This window comes from Staurois parvus, unplaced genomic scaffold (assembly GCF_062004578.1).
Source record: "Staurois parvus isolate SC_StPar_1 unplaced genomic scaffold, SC_StPar_1.0 ptg002913l, whole genome shotgun sequence".
Taxonomy (NCBI): Eukaryota; Metazoa; Chordata; class Amphibia; order Anura; family Ranidae; genus Staurois; species Staurois parvus.
Window position 1 is genome coordinate 108,372 of NW_028320709.1, and position 20,332 is coordinate 128,703.

At 43.4% G+C, this 20,332-nt stretch overlaps 1 protein-coding gene and 1 long non-coding RNA gene across 2 annotated transcripts in view; one reads left to right on the plus strand and one right to left on the minus strand.

Moving 5' to 3' along the window:
- Positions 1 to 4,644, minus strand: part of LOC149428932 (tumor necrosis factor alpha-induced protein 8-like protein 2) — a 45,213-nt gene extending 40,569 nt beyond the window's left edge. Inside the window, exon 1 of the mRNA XM_089666926.1 lies at positions 4,546 to 4,644. The gene's annotated coding sequence lies outside the window, so the exon portion shown is untranslated. The remainder of the gene's footprint in view (positions 1 to 4,545) is intronic.
- On the plus strand, positions 4,466 to 6,109 carry LOC149428933 (uncharacterized). The gene is made up of 2 exons (XR_016310664.1): positions 4,466 to 4,839; positions 5,718 to 6,109. It is a non-coding gene; the product is annotated as an uncharacterized LOC149428933 (long non-coding RNA).
- Positions 6,110 to 20,332: the final 14,223 nt, after the last annotated feature.

Sequence of the window (20,332 nt, forward strand, 5' to 3'; positions counted from 1 at the left end):
AGGAGTACCCCAAGAAGGGGCAGAAACACCCCACATAGACTGGAAGGAACTTTCTACTCCAAAGTGGACAGGAGTACCCCAAGAAGGGCAGAAACACCCCACATAAACTGGAAGGAACTTTCTACTCCAAAGTGGACGGAAACACCCCAAGAAGGAGCAGAAACACTCCACATGGACAAGGATGATACTCCCATACTCCAAAGTGGACAGACACTGGGGTTTCGGGGATTCTATCCTTTCTTGGATTCAAGCCTTGTATTCGTCTCCTTCGGCCTCCGTTAAATATGCTGGGTATTTCTCGAACCCCTTTCCTATTGGGCGAGGGACGAGACAGGGCTGCCCTTTGTCCCCGGCGCTTTTTATACTGGCGCTTGAGCCGCTGGCTTTAGCGCTCCGGACCGATTGCAATATATCGGGGGTTTCATACGTGGGACAGGAGTTTAAGCTGAATCTTTTTGCAGACGATGCCCTCTTGACTCTTACTAAGCCTCTGACGACGCTTCCTAATCTGCAACAGGTTCTTGAGCGCTTCTCTTTGATTTCGGGTCTCCGTATTAACTTGGATAAGACTGTCGCTCTTAATATTACTTTGGATTCCGATTTGGTTTCACGCCTTCAATCCTACTTCCCTTATAAATGGGCTTCCTCCTCTCTTGAATATTTGGGCATCCGCTTGACCCCCACCTATGACTCCCTCTTTGCTGCGAATTATTACCCATTGCTTAGTTCTTTATCTTCTCTTCTGCATTCCTGGCAACTTCCGCACCTGTCTTGGATAGGGCGGGTTCATTCGGTGAAAATGACCGTCCTGCCGAAATTGTTATATTATTTTCGTACTCTCCCGGTGCGGGTTCCCCCTCATTTCCTTCGGTTGCTTCAGGCGAAGCTTATGCGTTTCATCTGGGCCAATAAGCACCCCAGAGTATCTAGAAATACGCTCTTTGCTCATAGACTTCAGGGTGGCCTTGGGGTGCCCAATGTAACTAAGTATTACCAGGCGAGCCAGATTGCCCCGCTGTCTATGTTGCACGCTTCCTCTGACGTCCCTTTCTGGGTCTTGCTGGAGCTACCTAACTGTGCCCCTATCCAACCGTCGGCGCTTCTATGGCTTCCCCCTGCCCTGCGCCCTATATCGCTGAGCCCGATGTTGCTCCATGGCTTACGAATCTGGGACTCGGTACGTTATTCCAGTGGCCTGATGTCTCCCTTTCTGCCTTTGCTTCCAATTGTTAACAACCCTCTTTTCCCACCGGGTTTAGATCACCCAAGGGCGTTCTCTTGGTGGGTGGCTCATGGGTTTTCGCAGGTACGACACTTTTTGGTTTCTCGGTCCTTCCCTACCTGGGATCTTCTTCGGGAGTCCCGGGATGTTCCCCCGGCGGAATTTTTTCGATACCTTCAATTGCGGCACTGGCTACTCTCGCTGCGGGGCACTTCTTCTTTTCCATACCAGAAATCGGCCTTTGAACAGCTTTGTCAGCAGCGCCCGGGTGCCCCGGGCCTTATCTCCCTTCTTTATGCAGCCTTGAACAGACGCCCGTCGCACACTTCTCTTTCATATGTTGTTCAGTGGGAGCGTGACCTGGGGGTGGATGTGGATCCGGAGGACTGGAATAGGGCCTGGTCACTCATAGCTAAATGCTCATTCAATACCACCACGCTGGAGGCAGCCTATAAGGTATTGTTTCGTTGGTATTGGGTTCCGGCTTGTTTGGCCCAGGCTAATCCCGCTTGTAGTGATCGATGTTTCCGGGGTTGTGGCCATCGTGGCGATGTCTTGCATATCTGGTGGTCATGCCCGAGACTGGTCCGTTTTTGGTCTCGTGTATTTGGCCTCCTTTTCACGTTGTTTCATCTATCCATACGCCGGGATGCTCGGTATGCCTTGCTTCATTGCCCCATACCGGGTCTCTTTGCTCATCAGCAGAAGCTGGCGTCCTATTTGTTTCTGTCGGCCACCAGAACAATTGCTCAGGCCTGGAAGAGTCCGTTTGTCCCTTTTCAGGGGGTGCGGGATCGTATGACCAATATGATGCTTAATGAGCAGATGTCGAGCATATGCAACGACTCCCAATGTAAATTCTCGAAAATATGGGAACCATGGTTGCAATATGCCTTTCCCACGCTTCCTTTGGCTAGTATGGGGATGTACTGACGTTAGGCACTGGCGTTTGATGGTGGCGCTCCTGGATCTCTGCCCCCTCTTCTCTTTTTTTTCTTTTTCTCTCCTCTTATTTCTCTTCTCTTTCTTTCTTTCCATTTCTGTTAGTTTTTTTGGGTGATAGTTGACAGTTGCCTTTAATTGCAGTTAGAATTTCATTACCGTCATTGTAACCTATGTGCCATTGATAGCCCCTGCGTGGGCGTACCTTCTGCCTTGTTGAAGTTAGAGCACTGTTTTTCTTTTATTATTATGTTTTTTATCTTATCGGTGCAATTGATAGCCCCTGTGGGGGCATGTTTTGTCGCCTCTGTTTTATACTGCTTAAAACTAATAAAAACTATTGAAATACAAAGTGGACAGACACAACCCAAGAGGGGGAAGAAACACCCCACATGGACAGGAACGGAACTGTCCTACTTCAAAGTGGACAGGAACGTCCCAGTATGAGAAGGAACTCTCCATGTGGACAAAAGTGAAACACCTCTACTGCAAAGGTGATAGAAGCACCATATAATGGGCAGATATACTCCATGTGGACAGAAACAAACTTCAGAATGGACAGGAACACCCCATGATGGGAAGAACACTTCAATGTGGACAGAAGTGGAACTCCCCTACTTCAAAGTGTACAAGAATACCCCAAGATGCAGAGGAACACACCATGCAGACAGAAATTGAACATCCTAATTCACAGTGGATAAGAACACCCCAAGACGGGCAGGGACACTCCATTTGGACCAGAATGAAACTCCCCTACTTCAAAGTTGACAGGAACATCCCATGATGGACAGAAACACTCCATGTGGACAGAAACAATGTCCAAGATGGGGGGAGCACCTTAATGTGCACAGGAGTGGAACTAACCTACTTCAAGGTGTACAAGAGCACCCCAAGATGGATGGGAACACTCAATGCAGACAGGAATGGAACTCCCCAACTTCAAAGTGGACAGGAATAACCCAAAATGAGTGGGAACCCCCCAATAAGGATGGGAAAAGAACTCCCAAAACTTTGTTGTGGACAGAAACACCCAAAGATAGGGGTAACACCCAATGTGGACAGGAATGGAACTTCTCTACTCAAAAGTGGGCAGGAAAACCCCAAGGTGAGAGGGAACACCCCAATGAGAACAAAAAAAGAACTTCCCAAACTTCAACACTCAATGTAGATAGGAATAGAATTCCTGTACTCCAAAGTGGATAGGAACACCCCAAGATGAGAGGGAACACCCCAATGAGAAAAGAATAGGCACCCCCAAATTTCCATGTGGACAGAAACACTCAAAAGATAGAAGTATCATCCAATACGGACAGGAGTGGAACTCCTCTACTCATATGTGGACAGGAAGACCCCAAGACGAGAGTGGACACCCCAATAAGAACAGGAAAGGAACTCCCCAAACTTCAATGTGGAAAGAAACACCTCATGATGGGGGTAACACCCAGTATGGACAGGAATAGAATTCCTGTACTCCAAAGTGGTCAGAAACACCCCAGTGAGGACAGAAACAGAACCCCCCCATACTTCAATGTAGACAGAAACACCCCAAGATGTGCAACAGCATCCCGTGTGGACAGAAATTGAACTTGCAAAACTCCAAAGTGGACAGGAGCACCCCAAGATGGAGGGTAACAACCAATCTGGACAGAAGAACTCTCCTACTTCAGAACACCCCAAGATGGGTGGGAACAACCCAATGTGGATAGAAACAGAACCCCCCCATACTTCAATGTAGACAGAAACACCCCAAGATGAGCAACAGCATCCCGTGTGGACAGAAATTGAACTTGCAAAACTCCAAAGTGGACAGGAGCACCCCAAGATGGACGAGAACAATTCTGGGCAAGAACAACCCCAATACAGGAACCATAGTGGGCATTATAAGGCTTTCCAAAGAAACATGGCGGAGCCAAGAAAACTCCACCTACAACTAAGATATCCCAGATGGGTGGCGCGGTAACAAATACGTACCCCAAGCACAAGTTATGATAGATACGGGTACATATCAGCTTAGAGGACACTTGTCTTGACGTGGTATCCACCATTGTTGATGTCTCCTAAAAATGCCAGGTACCTGGCTACCATGCCAATCCAACAGCAGCTCTACCTCTTCAAAGAGGACATTCCCTCCAACAAAGACAATAGCACATCTCTGACTAGAGTGTGGAAGGTTCAGAACTTCCGAATGTATTTGTGTCCGTCCCTTCCTGTCCCAGTGGCCACCAACCACTCTTGTAGAGGTGTCACACAGACAGGAAATGAAAGAGATTCCTTCCAATGGGGTCACGGATGGAAATTTTTGACTCTATCCAAAAGTTTCAAAAATACGTAACAGCTTGAAGAACACCGAAAGATAGCTCAGTATTTTCGGGGGGTTTTACCTGATCGCCTCGGCCCCCACCTCCCGGGGACACACAGCAGCTGCAGAACGTTGGAGCTGATCCCTCACCGAGGAGTCGCCGGCGCTTCTTCCAGACACACAGCGCTGGCAAGGCGTAAATAAGTCATGAGGGGGTCAGCTTACCTGATATCAATACCCGCGTCTCATCGCTCGCTGGGAACGCCTAGCTGTCCTCCGTGTGCGCACGTCATCCTGAGCTTCAGCTGTGGGAGATGTTCAGAGAGAGGACAATCCTCAGATCTTTCAATACATTGCAGAGAAACGACTAATTCATGTATATTATTATTATTATACAGGATTTATATTATTATTATACAGGATTTATATTATTATTATTATACAGGATTTATATTATTATTATTATTATTATTATACAAGATTTATATTATTATTATACAGGATTTATATTATTATTATTATACAAGATTTATATTATTATTATACAGGATTTATATTATTATTATTATACAGGATTTATATTATTATTATTATTATTATTATACAAGATTTATATTATTATTATTATACAGGATTTGTATTATTATTATTATACAGGATTTATATTATTATTATTATATAGGATTTATATTATTATTATTATACAGGATATTTATTATTATTATACAGGATATATATTATTATTATTATACAGGATTTATATTATTATTATTATTATTATACAGGATTTATATTATTATACAGGATTTACATTATTATTATACAGGATTTATATTATTATTATTATTATACAGGATATATATTATTATTATTATACAGGATTTATATTATTATTATTATACAGGATATATATTATTATTATTATACAGGATTTACATTATTATTATACAGGATTTATATTATTATTATTATACAGGATTTACATTATTATTATACAGGATATATATTATTATTATACAGGATATTTATTATTATTATACAGGATATATATTATTATTATTATACAGGATTTATATTATTATTATTATTATTATTATACAGGATATATATTATTATTATACAGGATTTATATTATTATTATTATTATTATACAGGATTTATATTATTATTATTATTATTATACAGGATTTACATTATTATTATACAGGATTTATATTATTATTATACAGGATTTATATTATTATTATTATACAGGATTTATGGCGCCAACAGTTTGCTCAGCGCTTTACAATATAACGGGAGACAATACATCACCAATACAGTTCAATACAAGAGGGATAGGAGGGCCTGATCCTGGGAGCTTACAATCTAGTACAACCTCGTCCGCGACGACCAATCCCTTCATCAGTTTAATACCATGCAACTACTGCTGAACAAAAAAAACGCATTTTTCACGCCCTTAAAGAGGACCTGTCATCTGATATATTTCTTCTTGGTAACCCACATGGAAGAAAAATATATTTGAAATATATTTTAAAAATATGCTTCCCAAATATATTGACATATATTGAAATACTACAATTTTGGCCGTATTCAATGTATTTCAAAATATATTTCAATAAACAAATTAAACAAATTAAAATTTATATATATATGTATGTGTATTTATTTATTTTATTAATTTTATTTATTTATTGAAGTATATGTTGTAATATATAAACAAACGCATTTCAACATGCAGTGTATGTATATATATATACTGCATGCATAATTTGAAATGCGTTTGTTTATATATTACAACATATACTTCAATAAATAAATAAAAATAAAATAAATATATATATATATATACACTGCATGTTGAAATGCGTTTGTTTATATATTTCAAAATATACTTCAATAAATAAATAAATAATAAGTAAAAAAATATATATATATATTTATATATATATTTATTTATTTTATTTTTATTTATTTATTGAAGTATATGTTGTAATATATAAACAAACGCATTTCAAATTATGCATGCAGTATATATATATATACACTGCATGTTGAAATGCGTTTGTTTATATATTAAAAAAATATTTTTTCATTTTTTTTGTTACTATTGATTGGGAGTGGGACTGACTTTTTAATTATTTTTCATTTTTTTTGCAGTCTGTATTTATTTTTACATATTTGCGCTGTTTTGATGTTTCAATGAAATCTGATTGCTCTCCTCCCGCCTCACAGACAGTACAACTCTCACCAGACGAATTAACCATTTCCCTGCCACCTCACACTGCACACACCCTTTTCTTCCTGGAGGGGGAATCTGTAGTCTGTGGCTTTAACCCCCTCCCTGCCTACACCCAAACCGACAGCCTTAACCCTTCGCTCCCCTCCCTACTGAAAGCTCGAGATGACTCAACCGCAGGCAAGCCAATGGTGCAATCTGCCTCTTTCCTATTGCACCCGGCTATTGCTGAGTGCGCATTTGCTAGGGGTTGGCCATGAAGGTCTCTTTCCTGGCCTTCATGTCTATTTAAAGGCTTCAATGTATTCTGAATCCCTGATCAAGATCAGGAGTTCTGGGTCTGGCCGGACTTCACTGGCCGCATGCTTGCTCGAAATCAGCACTAAGTGTTTTTAAACCCATGATAACAATTGTAACAAATTGCAGTTTACTGGTTCTTAGATGTGGAGGATGCATTACTTTTATCCTGCCAGTAACACATTTCCAGGCCTAGGGTGACAACACTCCTACTGTATCAATGGAGGAGCAGCGTTGTCACCCTTGGGAGGAAGTGTGTGCTGATTATAATGCCAACAACACACTTACTGCCTTGGGGTGACAACACTCATTGTACTGTATCAATGGAGAGAAGTGTTGTCACCCTAGGGACGAAGTGTAGGAAATGCTCCTGGTAAGCCTGCCAGAAACACATTTCCTGCCTTAGGGTGACAACGCTCATTGTACTGTATCCAATAGAGGAGCAGCGTTGTCACCCTAGGGAGGAAGTGTGTCCTGATTATAATGTCAAAAGCACACTTACTGCCTTAGGGTGACAACACTCATTGCACTGTTTCAATGGAGGAGCAGTGTTGTCACCCTATGGAGGAAGTGTAGGAAATGTTCCTGGCAAGCCTTCCAGTAACACATTTCCTGCCTTAGGGTGACCACGCTCATTGTACTATATCAATGGAGGAGCAGCGTTGTCATCCTAGGGACGAAGTGTAGGAAATGCTCCTGGTGAGCCTGCCAGTGACAACACTCAGGGTACTGTATCAATGGAGAGAAGTGTTGTCACCCTAGGGACGAAGTGTAGGAAATGCTCCTGGTAAGCCTGCCAGTAACACATTTCCAGCCTTAGGGTGATCACGCTCATTGTACTGTATCAATGGAGAGAAGTGTAGTCACCCTAGAAAGGCAGTGTAGTAGTTGCCCTGGTTATTCTGCCAGTAACACAATTCCAGACCTAGAGTGACAACGCACAGTGTACTGTATCAATAGAGGAGTAGCGTTGTCACCCTGGGAAGGAAGTGTAGGAAATGCCCCCATCGATCCTGCCAATTACACATTTTCAGCCCTAGGGTGACAACGCTCATTGAATTGAATCCAATGGAAGAGCAGTGTTGTCATCCTAGGAAGGAAGTGTAGGAAATTCTCCTGGTGATCCTACTAGAAAAACACTTCCTGCCTTAGAGTGACAACACTCACTGGACTACATCAATAGAGGAACAGAGTTGTCACCCTAAGTAGGTGCCCTGGTTATTCTGCCAGTAACACATTTCCAGCCCTAGGGTGACAACGCTCATTGTACTGTATCAATAGAGGAGCAGTGTTGTCACCCTAGGGAGGAAGTGTAGGAAATGCTCCTGGTGATCCTGCCAGAAACACACTTCCTGTCTTAGAGTGACAGCACTGATTTTTACTGTATCACTATAGAAGCAGTGTTGTCACCCTAGGACAGGAAGTGTGTTAGGGCTACAGAACACCTCCCTCCTTCCTCATCTTTATCACATAGGGGTTCTGTAGTCCACAGTGAGAGCTGGGAGAAAACCTCTGGAAGTTGTCACAGAGAACCCAGGAAGTTATCAGCCCACAATGTATATTGTTCTGTATAATATGTTCTTCTCTCCTGTGATCATCAGCTCCATCTAGTGGCCATAATACAGTATTTACCTGATTGAGGTACTTCAGGAAAACACCACATTCTAGCCACTAGAGGGAGCTGACGAACATAGAAAATAAATACATAATAAGTTTTTCTCCTGTGATCATCAGCTCCATCTAGTGGCCATAATACAATATTTACCTGATTGAGGTACTTCAGGAAAACACCACATTATAGCCACTAGAGGGCGCTAACGATCATAGAAAATAAATACATAATATGATTGGGTGGACTGTTCCTGCAGACAAGGGCCACAAAACATCCAACAGTGCGCCATTGTAATTGATATCGGCGAAGTCTGCCAAATTTTCCCGGATTCTGATTGGCTGAAGTTCATTGTTGGGGGGGTTATGCACACTTTAAGGGCAGCAGAGGCTCCCAGGCTATACGACAGGTTCTCTTTGATGCTTTCGGTGTGATCTGTGTCTAGGGACTCTTGAAGCAGAGTGGTTGGTTATGTCATGAAATAAACGCCGCGCTCTATACGAGGTCACATGACCAAGGCGGAGCTTGCTGTGGTTTCACACTTTTCTCTTTGTTTCCTGCAGAAGCGGTATGGCCGGATACGTAGGGTGTCACCCGTAGGGCCGGGTACGTAGGGTGTCACCCGTGTCACTTATGTAGAGTGTCTCGTCCAGGGGCGTACTGACAACTCATGGGGCCCCCGGGCAATAGGGAATCATGGGGCCCCTGTATCCTTGCCCACACCCAAAAAAGCCTATGAAGAAGCCTATGAAAGGTACCAGGGGCATCTCATGGGGCCCCCTACTGACCCCGGGCCCTCGGGCAGTGCCCGAGTGCTCGAATGGTCAGTCCGCCCCTGGTCTCGTCCTTCAGCGGCCGGGCCCTAACCGCTCCCAGGAGTCCCTGAGCCTTGACAGGGCCAGCTAGCGGTGCCCTGACAGGTCCTCTTTAAATCTGACCTATCATCAGGTATCGTTTTTCGTGGTAAGGGCTGCCTGTGCAGGAATGATGCCTGAATAAAGATGGTGCCATCCAGGGGCGGACTGACAACTCATGGGGCCCTCGGGCAATAGGGGATCATGGGGCCCCTGTGTCCTTGCCCAAACTCAAAAAAGCCTATGAAAAAGGTACCGGGGCGTCTCATGGGGCCATCTACTGAACCCGGGCCCTCAGGCAGTGCCCGAGTTTCCAAATGGTCAGTCCGCCCCTGGTGCCGTCCTTCCGGGTGATGCTAGGGGGAGGAGTACCCTGACAATGTAACACCTCCAGGTATTTATTACCTCTCTATCAGGGGCAGACTGACAACTCATGGGGCCCCCGGGCAATAGGGGATCAACTCATGGGGCCCCCGGGCAATAGGGGATCATGGGGCCCCTGTGTCCTCGCCCACACCCAAAAAAGCCTATGAAAAAGCCAATGAAAGGTACCAGGGGCATCTCATGGGGCCACCTACTGACCCCGGGCCCTTGGGCAGTTCCCGAGTGCTCAAATGGTCAGTCCGCCCCTGCTCTCTATTACCAGAGATCTCAGTACTCCTCCTGACAATATCTCCATCTGCTTTTCCTAGAGGGACGGCACCATCTTTGTTCAAGAATAATCCCGGCTTGCCATATACTTTCTGGACTTTCTGGAGAGGGCAGCTCAGAGATGACAGTCATGATGCTTTTGCAGTTTTTGGCTGCGATCACGAGTGATTCACACGGATCAGCCCCCTGCTGCTACAAAGTTACAGTGAAGAGGACAGGGGTCACTGCTGGCAGGGCAGAGGACAGGGGTCGCTGCTGATGGGGCAGAGGACAGGGGTCACTGCTGGCAGGGCAGAGGACAGGGGTCACTGCTGACAGGGCAGAGGACAGAGGTCAATGCTGGCTGGGCAGAGGACAGGGGTCACTGCTGACAGGGCAGAGGACAGGGGTCACTGCTGGCAGGGCAGAGGACAGGGGTCACTGCTACCAGGGCAGAGGACAGGGGTCACTGCTGGCAGGGCAGAGGACAGGGGTCACTGCTGGCAGGGCAGAGGACAGGGGTCACTGCTGGCAGGGCAGAGGACAGGGGTCACTGCTGACAGGGCAGAGGACAGAGGTCAATGCTGGCAGGGCAGAGGACAGAGGTCAATGCTGGCAGGGCAGAGGACAGGGGTCACTGCTGATGGGGCAGAGGACAGGGGTGAATGCTGGCTGGGCAGAGGACAGGGGTCACTGCTGATGGGGCAGAGGACAGGGGTCACTGCTGACAGGGCAGAGGACAGGGGTCACTGCTGACAGGGCAGAGGACAGGGGTGAATGCTGGCAGGGCAGAGGACAGGGGTCACTGCTGACAGGGCAGAGGACAGGGGTCACTGCTGACAGGGCAGAGGACAGGGGTCACTTCTGACAGGGCAGAGGACAGGGGTCACTTCTGACAGGGCAGAGGACAAGGGTCACTTCTGACAGGGCAGAGGACAGGGGTCACTGCTGGCTGGGCAGAGGACAGGGATCACTACTGGAAAGGGGGTCACTGCTCTCAGGGCAGAGGACAGGGGTCACTGCTGGCTGGGCAGAGGACAGGGGTCACTGCTGGCACGGCAGAGGAAAGGGGTCACTGCTGGCTGGGCAGAGAACAGGGGTCACTGCTGGCTGGGCAGAGGACAGGGGTCACTGCTGCAAAGTCACTGGTCAGGAGCTCAGTGTCGCACGCACCTTTTTTTAGACAGTGCACAGCAACACATGTAAGTGCATTGCTGCAGCGTTGCGCTACGTTGTGTCACCAAGGTTCGAGCAGCACTCAGAATGGCATCCAATTATAGCAGAGCTGTGGGAGGGGCCCAGCAGGCTCCACCCACTGCAGAAAAATACAGGAGGGAGGTGGAGTCAAGACCAGTCATCCTACATCCCAGCAGGCCCCACCCACTACAAGAAAATACGGGGGGGGGGGGACAGAGTCAAGATCACTCATCCTGCACAGGAGAGAACAGAACTGTGGGAGGGGCCCAGCAGGCCCCACCCAATATAGGAAAATACAGGAGGGGCGGAGTCAAGACCAATCATCTTGCACAAGGAGAAAGCAGAGCTGTGGGAGGGGCCCAGCAGGCCCCACCCACTACAGAAAAATACAGGAGGGGGTGGAGACCAGACCAGTCACCCTGCACAAGGAGAGAGAGCAGCAGTGAGCTGTCTTTATTACAGGAAGAAAGTCTCACACTATTACTGCCCAGATCTGGAGGAAATACACAAATCACTCCGAGATTCCAGGAAGAACGCACGGGATGAACGGATTTATCATCCCAGAATTCAGCATTATTTATTTTTTATTAATATTTATTTCAGGTACTTCTATAACGCCGTCAATTTACGTAGCGCTTTACATATATATCAAATATAGTAATATAAACTTTATCTAAACTCAAAAACGAAAAATGTTATATGTTGCAGCTTGCCAGTCCTTCAATGTGGCGGCTGCATTCTTTTTTTCTGCCTTTTTTCCCTTTATGATCCGGCTAATAACACACATCCTATCCTAGGGTGACAACCCCTAAGGGTCTATTTATTTAAAATTAACAATCACGAATAATAACCGAATTATGTACAATACTGTTTATTTCCTGTGATCCTCAGCTCCATCTAGTGGCCATAAAGCAGTATTTACCAGATTGAGGCACTTCAGGAAAATACTGCATTATGGCCACTAGATGGAGCTGACAATCACAGTAAATTAACATATGGTCACTATTTCTGACGCTTGGGTGGACTGTCCCTGTGATTAAAGGCCCACAGACACATAGTAATGCGCCATTGTAACCAATATCGGCGTAACCTTTAGACATTTCTAGGATCCTGATTGGCTGCTTACTTGGAATTTTTTTTTTTTCGTAGAAACTATCTGGTTAGAAGATACAACACACAGACCGGGGGTCCCTCTTTGTGTTTTGTCTCCCCCACCTATTGTGTGTGACCATCGGAAGAACCGCGGTCCCCCCACCACCGCCACTCCAGAGCATGGCTTGTGAACGGCGCTGCGTTCACCATCACATCCTCCCCGCAGTAAGAGAGAAACAGGAAGAGGTCAGGAAACCAAACTACACAGCTCTGCTTCCTCCCGGGCCCGTCCTTCCCGCAGCCGAGGCCCTCCATGAATGGGAGGGATGTGTGCGCCGCACGCGCCATTGTTACTGGCCGCCCAAGCCATTTATCCAAACAGTCACAGCTGCCTCCTTGTTAGGATCACCCTTTATTATTAAGTTATATTTGGATCTTCGGCGGCTTATTTAACACTTCCGAGAGGAAAGAAAGAGAAGGCTTTGTTCTGTGATGCCCCCATCAGAGACGTGCCCCCGGAAGTCTGATATAAACTGCGGCTGGTGGGCAAGACTGAGGGGAAGACAATACAGAGAAGGATTGCAGATTATTACATGGAACCTTGTCTAGGAGGAGATTATTACAATTATTTATTGGAAGTTTTCTCCTGCAAATGTTCAATATTAAGAATGTTATTATATTATAAAAAGGAGATTCTGAATAAAGATAGATAGATAGATAGATAGATAGATAGATAATAGATAGATAGATAGATAATAGATAGATAGATAGATAGATAGATAGATAGATAGATAGATAGATAGATAGATAATAGATAGATAGATAATAGATAGATAGATAGATAATAGATAGATAGATAGATAGATAGATAGATAGATAGATAGATAGATAATAGATAGATAATAGATAGATAGATAGATAGATAGATAGATAATAGATAGATAGATAGATAGATAGATAGATAGATAGATAGATAGATAGATAGATAATAGATAGATAGATAGATAGATAGATAGATAGATAGATAATAGATAGATAGATAGATAGATAATAGATAGATAGATAGATAGATAATAGATAGATAATAGATAGATAATAGATAGATAATAGATAGATAGATAGATAATAGATAGATAGATAATAGATAGATAGATAATAGATAATAGATAGATAGATAATAGATAGATAGATAGATAGATAGATAGATAGATAATAGATAGATAGATAGATAGATGATAGATAGATAGATAGATAGATAGATAGATAGATAATAGATGATAGATAGATAGATAGATAATAGATAGATAGATAGATAGATAGATATATAGATAGATAGATAGATAGATAGATAGATAATAGATAATAGATAGATAGATAGATAGATAATAGATAGATAGATAGATAGATAGATAGATAGATAGATAGATAGATAGATAATAGATAGATAGATAGATAGATAGATAGATAGATAGATAGATAGATAATAGATAGATAGATAGATAATAGATAGATAGATAGATAGATAGATAATAGATAGATAATAGATAGATAATAGATAGATAATAGATAGATAGATAGATAATAGATAGATAGATAGATAGATAGATAGATAGATAGATAGATAATAGATAGATAGATAGATAGATAGATAGATAGATAGATAATAGATAGATAATAGATAGATAGATAGATAGATGATAGATAGATAATAGATAGATAGATAATAGATAGATAGATAGATAGATAGATAGATAGATAGATAGATAATAGATAGATATATAGATAATAGATAGATAGATAGATAGATAGATAATAGATAGATAATAGATAGATAGATAGATAGATAGATAGATAGATAGATAGATAGATAATAGATAGATATATAGATAATAGATAGATAGATAGATAGATAGATAGATAGATAGATAGATAATAGATAGATATATAGATAATAGATAGATAGATAGATAGATAGATAGATAGATAGATAGATAGATAGATAATAGATAGATAGATAATAGATAGATAGATAGATAGATAGATAGATAGATAATAGATAGATAGATAGATAGATAGATAGATAGATAGATAATAGATAATAGATAATAGATAGATAGATAATAGATAGATAGATAGATAGATAGATAGATAGATAGATAGATAGATAATAGATAGATATATAGATAGATAGATAGATAGATAATAGATAGATAGATAGATAGATAGATAGATAATAGATAATAGATAATAGATAGATAGATAATAGATAGATAGATAGATAGATAGATAGATAGATAGATAATAGATAGATAGATGGAAAGATAGATAGATAGATAATAGATAGATAGATAGATAGATAGATAGATAGATAATAGATAGATATATAGATAATAGATAGATAGATAGATAGATAGATAGATAGATAGATAGATAGATAATAGATAGATAATAGATAGATAATAGATAGATAATAGATAATAGATAGATAGATAGATAGATAGATAGATAGATAATAGATAGATATATAGATAGATAGATAGATAATAGATAGATAGATAGATAGATAGATAGATAGATAATAGATAGATAGATAGATAGATAGATAATAGATAGATAGATAGATAGATAGATAGATAGATAGATAATAGATAGATAGATAGATAGATAGATAGATAGATAGATAGATAGATAGATAATAGATAGATAGATAATAGATAGATAATAGATAGATAGATAATAGATAGATAGATAATAGATAGATAGATAGATAATAGATAGATAGATAATAGATAGATAGATAGATAGATAGATAGATAGATAATAGATAGATAGATAGATAGATAGATAGATAGATAGATAGATAGATAATAGATAGATAATAGATAGATAGATAGATAGATAATAGATAGATAGATAGATAATAGATAGATAATAGATAATAGATAGATAGATAATAGATAGATAATAGATAGATAGATAATAGATAGATAGATAGATAGATAGATAATAGATAGATAGATAGATAGATAGATAGATAGATAGATAATATATAGATAATAGATAGATAGATAATAGATAATAGATAGATAATAGATAGATAGATAATAGATAGATAATAGATAGATAATAGATAATAGATAGATAGATAGATAGATAGATAGATAGATAGATAGATAGATAATAGATAGATAGATAGATAGATAATAGATAGATAGATAGATAATAGATAGATAATAGATAGATAATAGATAGATAGATAATAGATAGATAATAGATAGATAGATAATAGATAGATAGATAGATAGATAATAGATAGATAATAGATAATAGATAGATAATAGATAGATAGATAGATAGATAGATAATAGATAGATAGATAGATAGATAGATACAGGATGGATGGACTGAAAGGCAGATCAATAGATAAATATAGATAGGTTGATCAGTTGAAATGAGTTTTATTAATAAAATAAAGAAGATGAGGATTCCAGAAAGTTCTCACCTCTTCCAAGGGAGGATGATTTCAGTGTGTGGTCCAGGATGTGTATTTTGGGGTCTGGCCCAGGATGTGGGTTTCAGGATCTGGTTAGGGATGTGTATTTCGAAGTCTTGTCCGCGATGTATATTTTGGGGTCTGGTCAGCTATATGGATTTCGGGGTCTGGTCCAGGATGTGGGTTTCAGGATCTGGTCTGCGATGTGGGTTTCAGGGTCTGCCCCAGGATGTGGATTTCGGGGTCTGGTCCGGGATGTGGATTTCGGGGTCTGGTCCGGGATGTGGATTTCAGGGTCTGGCCCAGGATGTGGATTTTGGGGTCTGGTCCGGTCTGTGTATTTTGAGGTCCGGGATGTGGATTTCGGGGTCTGGTCTGGGATGTGGATTTCAGGGTCTGGTCCACGATGTATATTTTGGGGTCTGGTCAGCGATTTGGATTTCAGGGTCTGGTCCGGGATGTGGATTTCAGGGTCTGGTCCGGGATGTGGATTTCGGGGTCTGGTCCAGGATGTGGATTTCAGGGTCTGGCCCAGGATGTGGATTTTGGGGTCTGGTCCGGTCTGTGTATTTTGAGGTCCGGGATGTGGATTTTGGGGTCTGGTCTGGGATGTGGATTTCAGGGTCTGGTCCACGATGTATATTTTGGGGTCTGGTCAGCGATTTGGATTTCAGGGTCTGGTCCGGGATGTGGATTTCAGGGTCTGGTCCGGGATGTGGATTTCAGGGTCTGGTCCGGGATGTGGATTTCGAGGTCTGGTCCAGGATGTGGATTTCAGGGTCTGGTCCAGGATGTGGATTTCAGGGTCTGGTCCTGGATGTAGATTTCGGGGTCTGGTCCAGGATGTGGATTTCAGGGTCTGGTCTAGGATGTGGATTTTGGGGTCTGGTCCTGGGTGCTGGTCAGTTCAGGTGACCAGGAAGTCCTCTTTGGCCCACAAGGCTTTCTTCTGTTTGCAGACAGTTGTCAGCCTCTTTCATGAGGCTTCGAAGGTCCCTCTCTTTTCTCTTCTTTCTCTCTTCTTTCTCCTTCAGTCTTTTTTCCTCTAATTTTGCACAGAATTCTGGCTAGATTTGCTGTCCTGGGACTCTGGGCCTTCTAGGCTGAAGCAAGCTGGGAACTTCCCCACCCCATTGACAGGAAGCTTCTCTGCTGACCCCGGGATCCTAAAACTTTCACAACAGCTCAGCAAACTTAGAAATGATTCACTCAGCGGCCATCGCTCTGGGCGGACATTCCGCCAGCCTATGCTCAATGATCTCTGTCAAAGATTTGGCCTTTAAAAGTACAGTCCACCCACAAGTGATATTCCAGTCGTTTTGGATAAAGCGAGGGAGGGTGTGAACCTTTGTCAGGTTTATATTGTCATCTGTTTTCTTGACTGAGGGAGCTATCAACGCACTTGTCACTTATCATGGGATATCTCCAAAAAAAAGACACGAACAAAGACAAAAAACTAACAACATTGTTGTCTGCACCTCTCCAAGTGACATCTACTTTCTCCATTTCTTGTAGGGTTGTCACAGGAAAAGGAAGTGAGGAAAAATGTACCCATTGGGGACATTAAAACTTGACATTTGTGGAGGAGAGAAAGAGATGGAGGATTTGGGTCCAGAAGAAGGACAGTTGTGGAGGAAAGAGGGAAGGAGGGATTTGGGTGTACAAAAGGGGAAACTAAGGAGAGGGAGATGGAGGGATTTGGGTTCAGAAGAGGAACAGTTGTGGAAGAGAGAGGGATGGCGGGATCTGGATCTAGGAAAGGGACAGTTGTGGAGGGGAGATGGATGAAGGGATTTGGGCCTACAAGAAGGGCAGTTGAGGAGAGAGGGATGGGGGGACTTGGGTCTAGAAGAGGGACAGTTGAGCAGAGAGGGATGGAGGGACTTGGGGCTAGAAGAGGGACAGTTGTGGAAGGGAAGTATGGAGGAATTTGGGTCTAGAAGAGGGATGGTTGAAAATGGAGGGATGGAGGGATTTGGGTCTAGAAAAGGGACAGTTGAGAAGAGAGGAATGGAGGGATGTAGGTGTAGAAGAGGGACAGTTGAGGAGAGAGAGATGGAGGGATTTGGGTCTAGAAGAGGGATGATTGAGGAGAGAGGGATGGAGGGATTTTGGTCTAGAAGAGGGACTGTTGAGAAGAGAGGGATGGAGGGATGTAGGTGTAGAAGAGGTACAGTTGAGGAGAGAGAGATGGAGGGATTTGGGTCTAGAAGAGGGACTGTTGAGAAGAGAGGGATGGAGCGATATGGGTCTGGAAAAAGGGCAATTGCGGAGAGAGGGATGGAGGAATTTTGGTCTAGAAGGATGGTTGAGAAGAGATGGATGGAGGGGTGTAGGTCTAGAAGAGGGACAGTTGAGAAGAGAGGGATGGAGTGATTTGGGTCAAGAAGAGGGACAGTTGCGGAGGAGAGAGGGATGGAGGGATTTGGGTCTAGAAGAGGGACAGTAATAGAGAAGAGAGGAATGGAGGGATTTGGGTCTAGAAGAGGGACAGTTGAGGAGGAGAGAGTGATGGAGGGATTTGGGTCTAGAAGAGGGACAGTTGAGGAGGAGAGAGTGATGGAGGGATTTGAGTCTAGAAGAGGGACAGTTGAGGAGGAGAGAGTGATGGAGGGATTTGAGTCTAGAAGAGGAATGGTTGAGGTGAGAGGGATGGAGGGACTTTGGTCTAGAAGAGGAACAGTTGAGGAGAGAGTGATGGAGGGATTTGAGTCTAGAAGAGGAACGGTTGAGGTGAGAGGGACGGAGGGATTTGTGTCTAGAAGAGGGACAGTTGTGGAGGAGAGAGTGATGGAGGGATTAGGGTCTAGAAGAGGGACAGTTGAGGAGGAGAGAGTGATGGAGGGATTTGGGCCTAGAAGAGAGACAGTTGTGGAGGAGAGAGTGATGGAGGGATTTGAGTCTAGAAGAGAAACGGTTGAGATGAGAGTGATGGAGGGACTTGGGTCTAGAAGAGGGACAGTTGCGGAGGAGAGAGGGATGGAGGGAATTGAGTCTAGGAGAGGGACAGTCGAGAACAGAGGAAAGGATGGATTTGGGTTCGGAAAAAAAACCCCAAATCTGAAAGAGAGAGTGATGGAGGGATTTAGGTGAAGTAGAGGGACAGTTGTGAGGAATGACGGGACAAGGAGTTGTGGATTTAGTTGGGTATTATTGGGAATCGTACACAATGCTCCCCCGTTACTCATCCCTGTTGTTCTGACAACCAAACTTAAGCTGGCCAAGGAAGCACACAACTATTTTGTTGGTTGTTCAGTCCTTCCAGAAGTGTCCCATCCAGAATACACAAGGAAGTGAGAAATGTGATTTTTGCATATATCTCAGTAAAATAAAGTCTCATTTTATATTTCAGAAGACCTCGTAGTTGGCTGCTTTATTTTTACATTTTAAATACACCAAAAGACGATCTGCTGCAAAGATTTAGCCCTTAAAGGCGAGGACATATTTTGGTTATGGGTGGAACTTGTTGAGTCAGCTTTTTATATTTTTGGGATACTCCCAACAACAAGATCTCCCCACCATCATTTCTGGTTTCTGTTCCCGTCCTCCTGAGAGTTGGGAGTGTTTTCACCCACCTTTGTGAGTCCCAGATCCTCCTATTACATTCTCCGTATTATAAAATAAAAACAATTCCTGCAGGAATGGAAGGAACTCCTTATGTTGGGCCCAGCAGGTGTACAGACCCAGGAACTCAGCACAGGGATGGTGGGAACCCCTCATAATGGGCACAGCAGGTGTACAGACCCAGGAACTCAGCACAGGGATGGTGGGAACCCCTCATAATGGGCACAGCAGGTGTACAGACCCGGGAACTCAGCACAGAGTTGGTGGGAATCCCTCATAATGGGTCCAGCGGGTGTACAGACCCGGGAACTCAGCACAGAGATAGTGGGAACCCCTCATAATGGGCACAGCAGGTGTATAGACCTGGGAACTCAGCACAGAGATGGTGGGAACCCCTCATAATGGGTCCAGCGGGTGTACAGACCCGGGAACTCAGCACAGGGATGGAGGGAACCCCTCATAATGGGCACAGCAGGTGTACAGACCCAGGAACTCAGCACAGGGATGGCGAGAAACCCCTCATAATGGGCACAGCGGGTGTACAGACCTGGAAACCCGGCACAGGGATGGGGGAAACCCCTCATAATGGGCACAGCAGGTGTACAGACCTGGAAACCCAGCACAGGGATGGGGGAAACCCCTCATAATGGGCACGGCGGATGTACAGATCCGGAAACTCAGCACAGGAATGGTGGGAACCCTTCATAAGGGGCCCAGCGGGTGTAAAGACCCGGGAACTCAGCACAGGGATGGGGGAAACCCCTCATAATGGGCACAGCGGGTGTACAGACCCGGGAACTCAGCACAGGGATGGTGGGAACCCCTCATAAGGGGCCCAGCAGGTGTACAGACCCGGGAACTCAGCACAGGGAAGGTGGGAACCCCTCATAACGG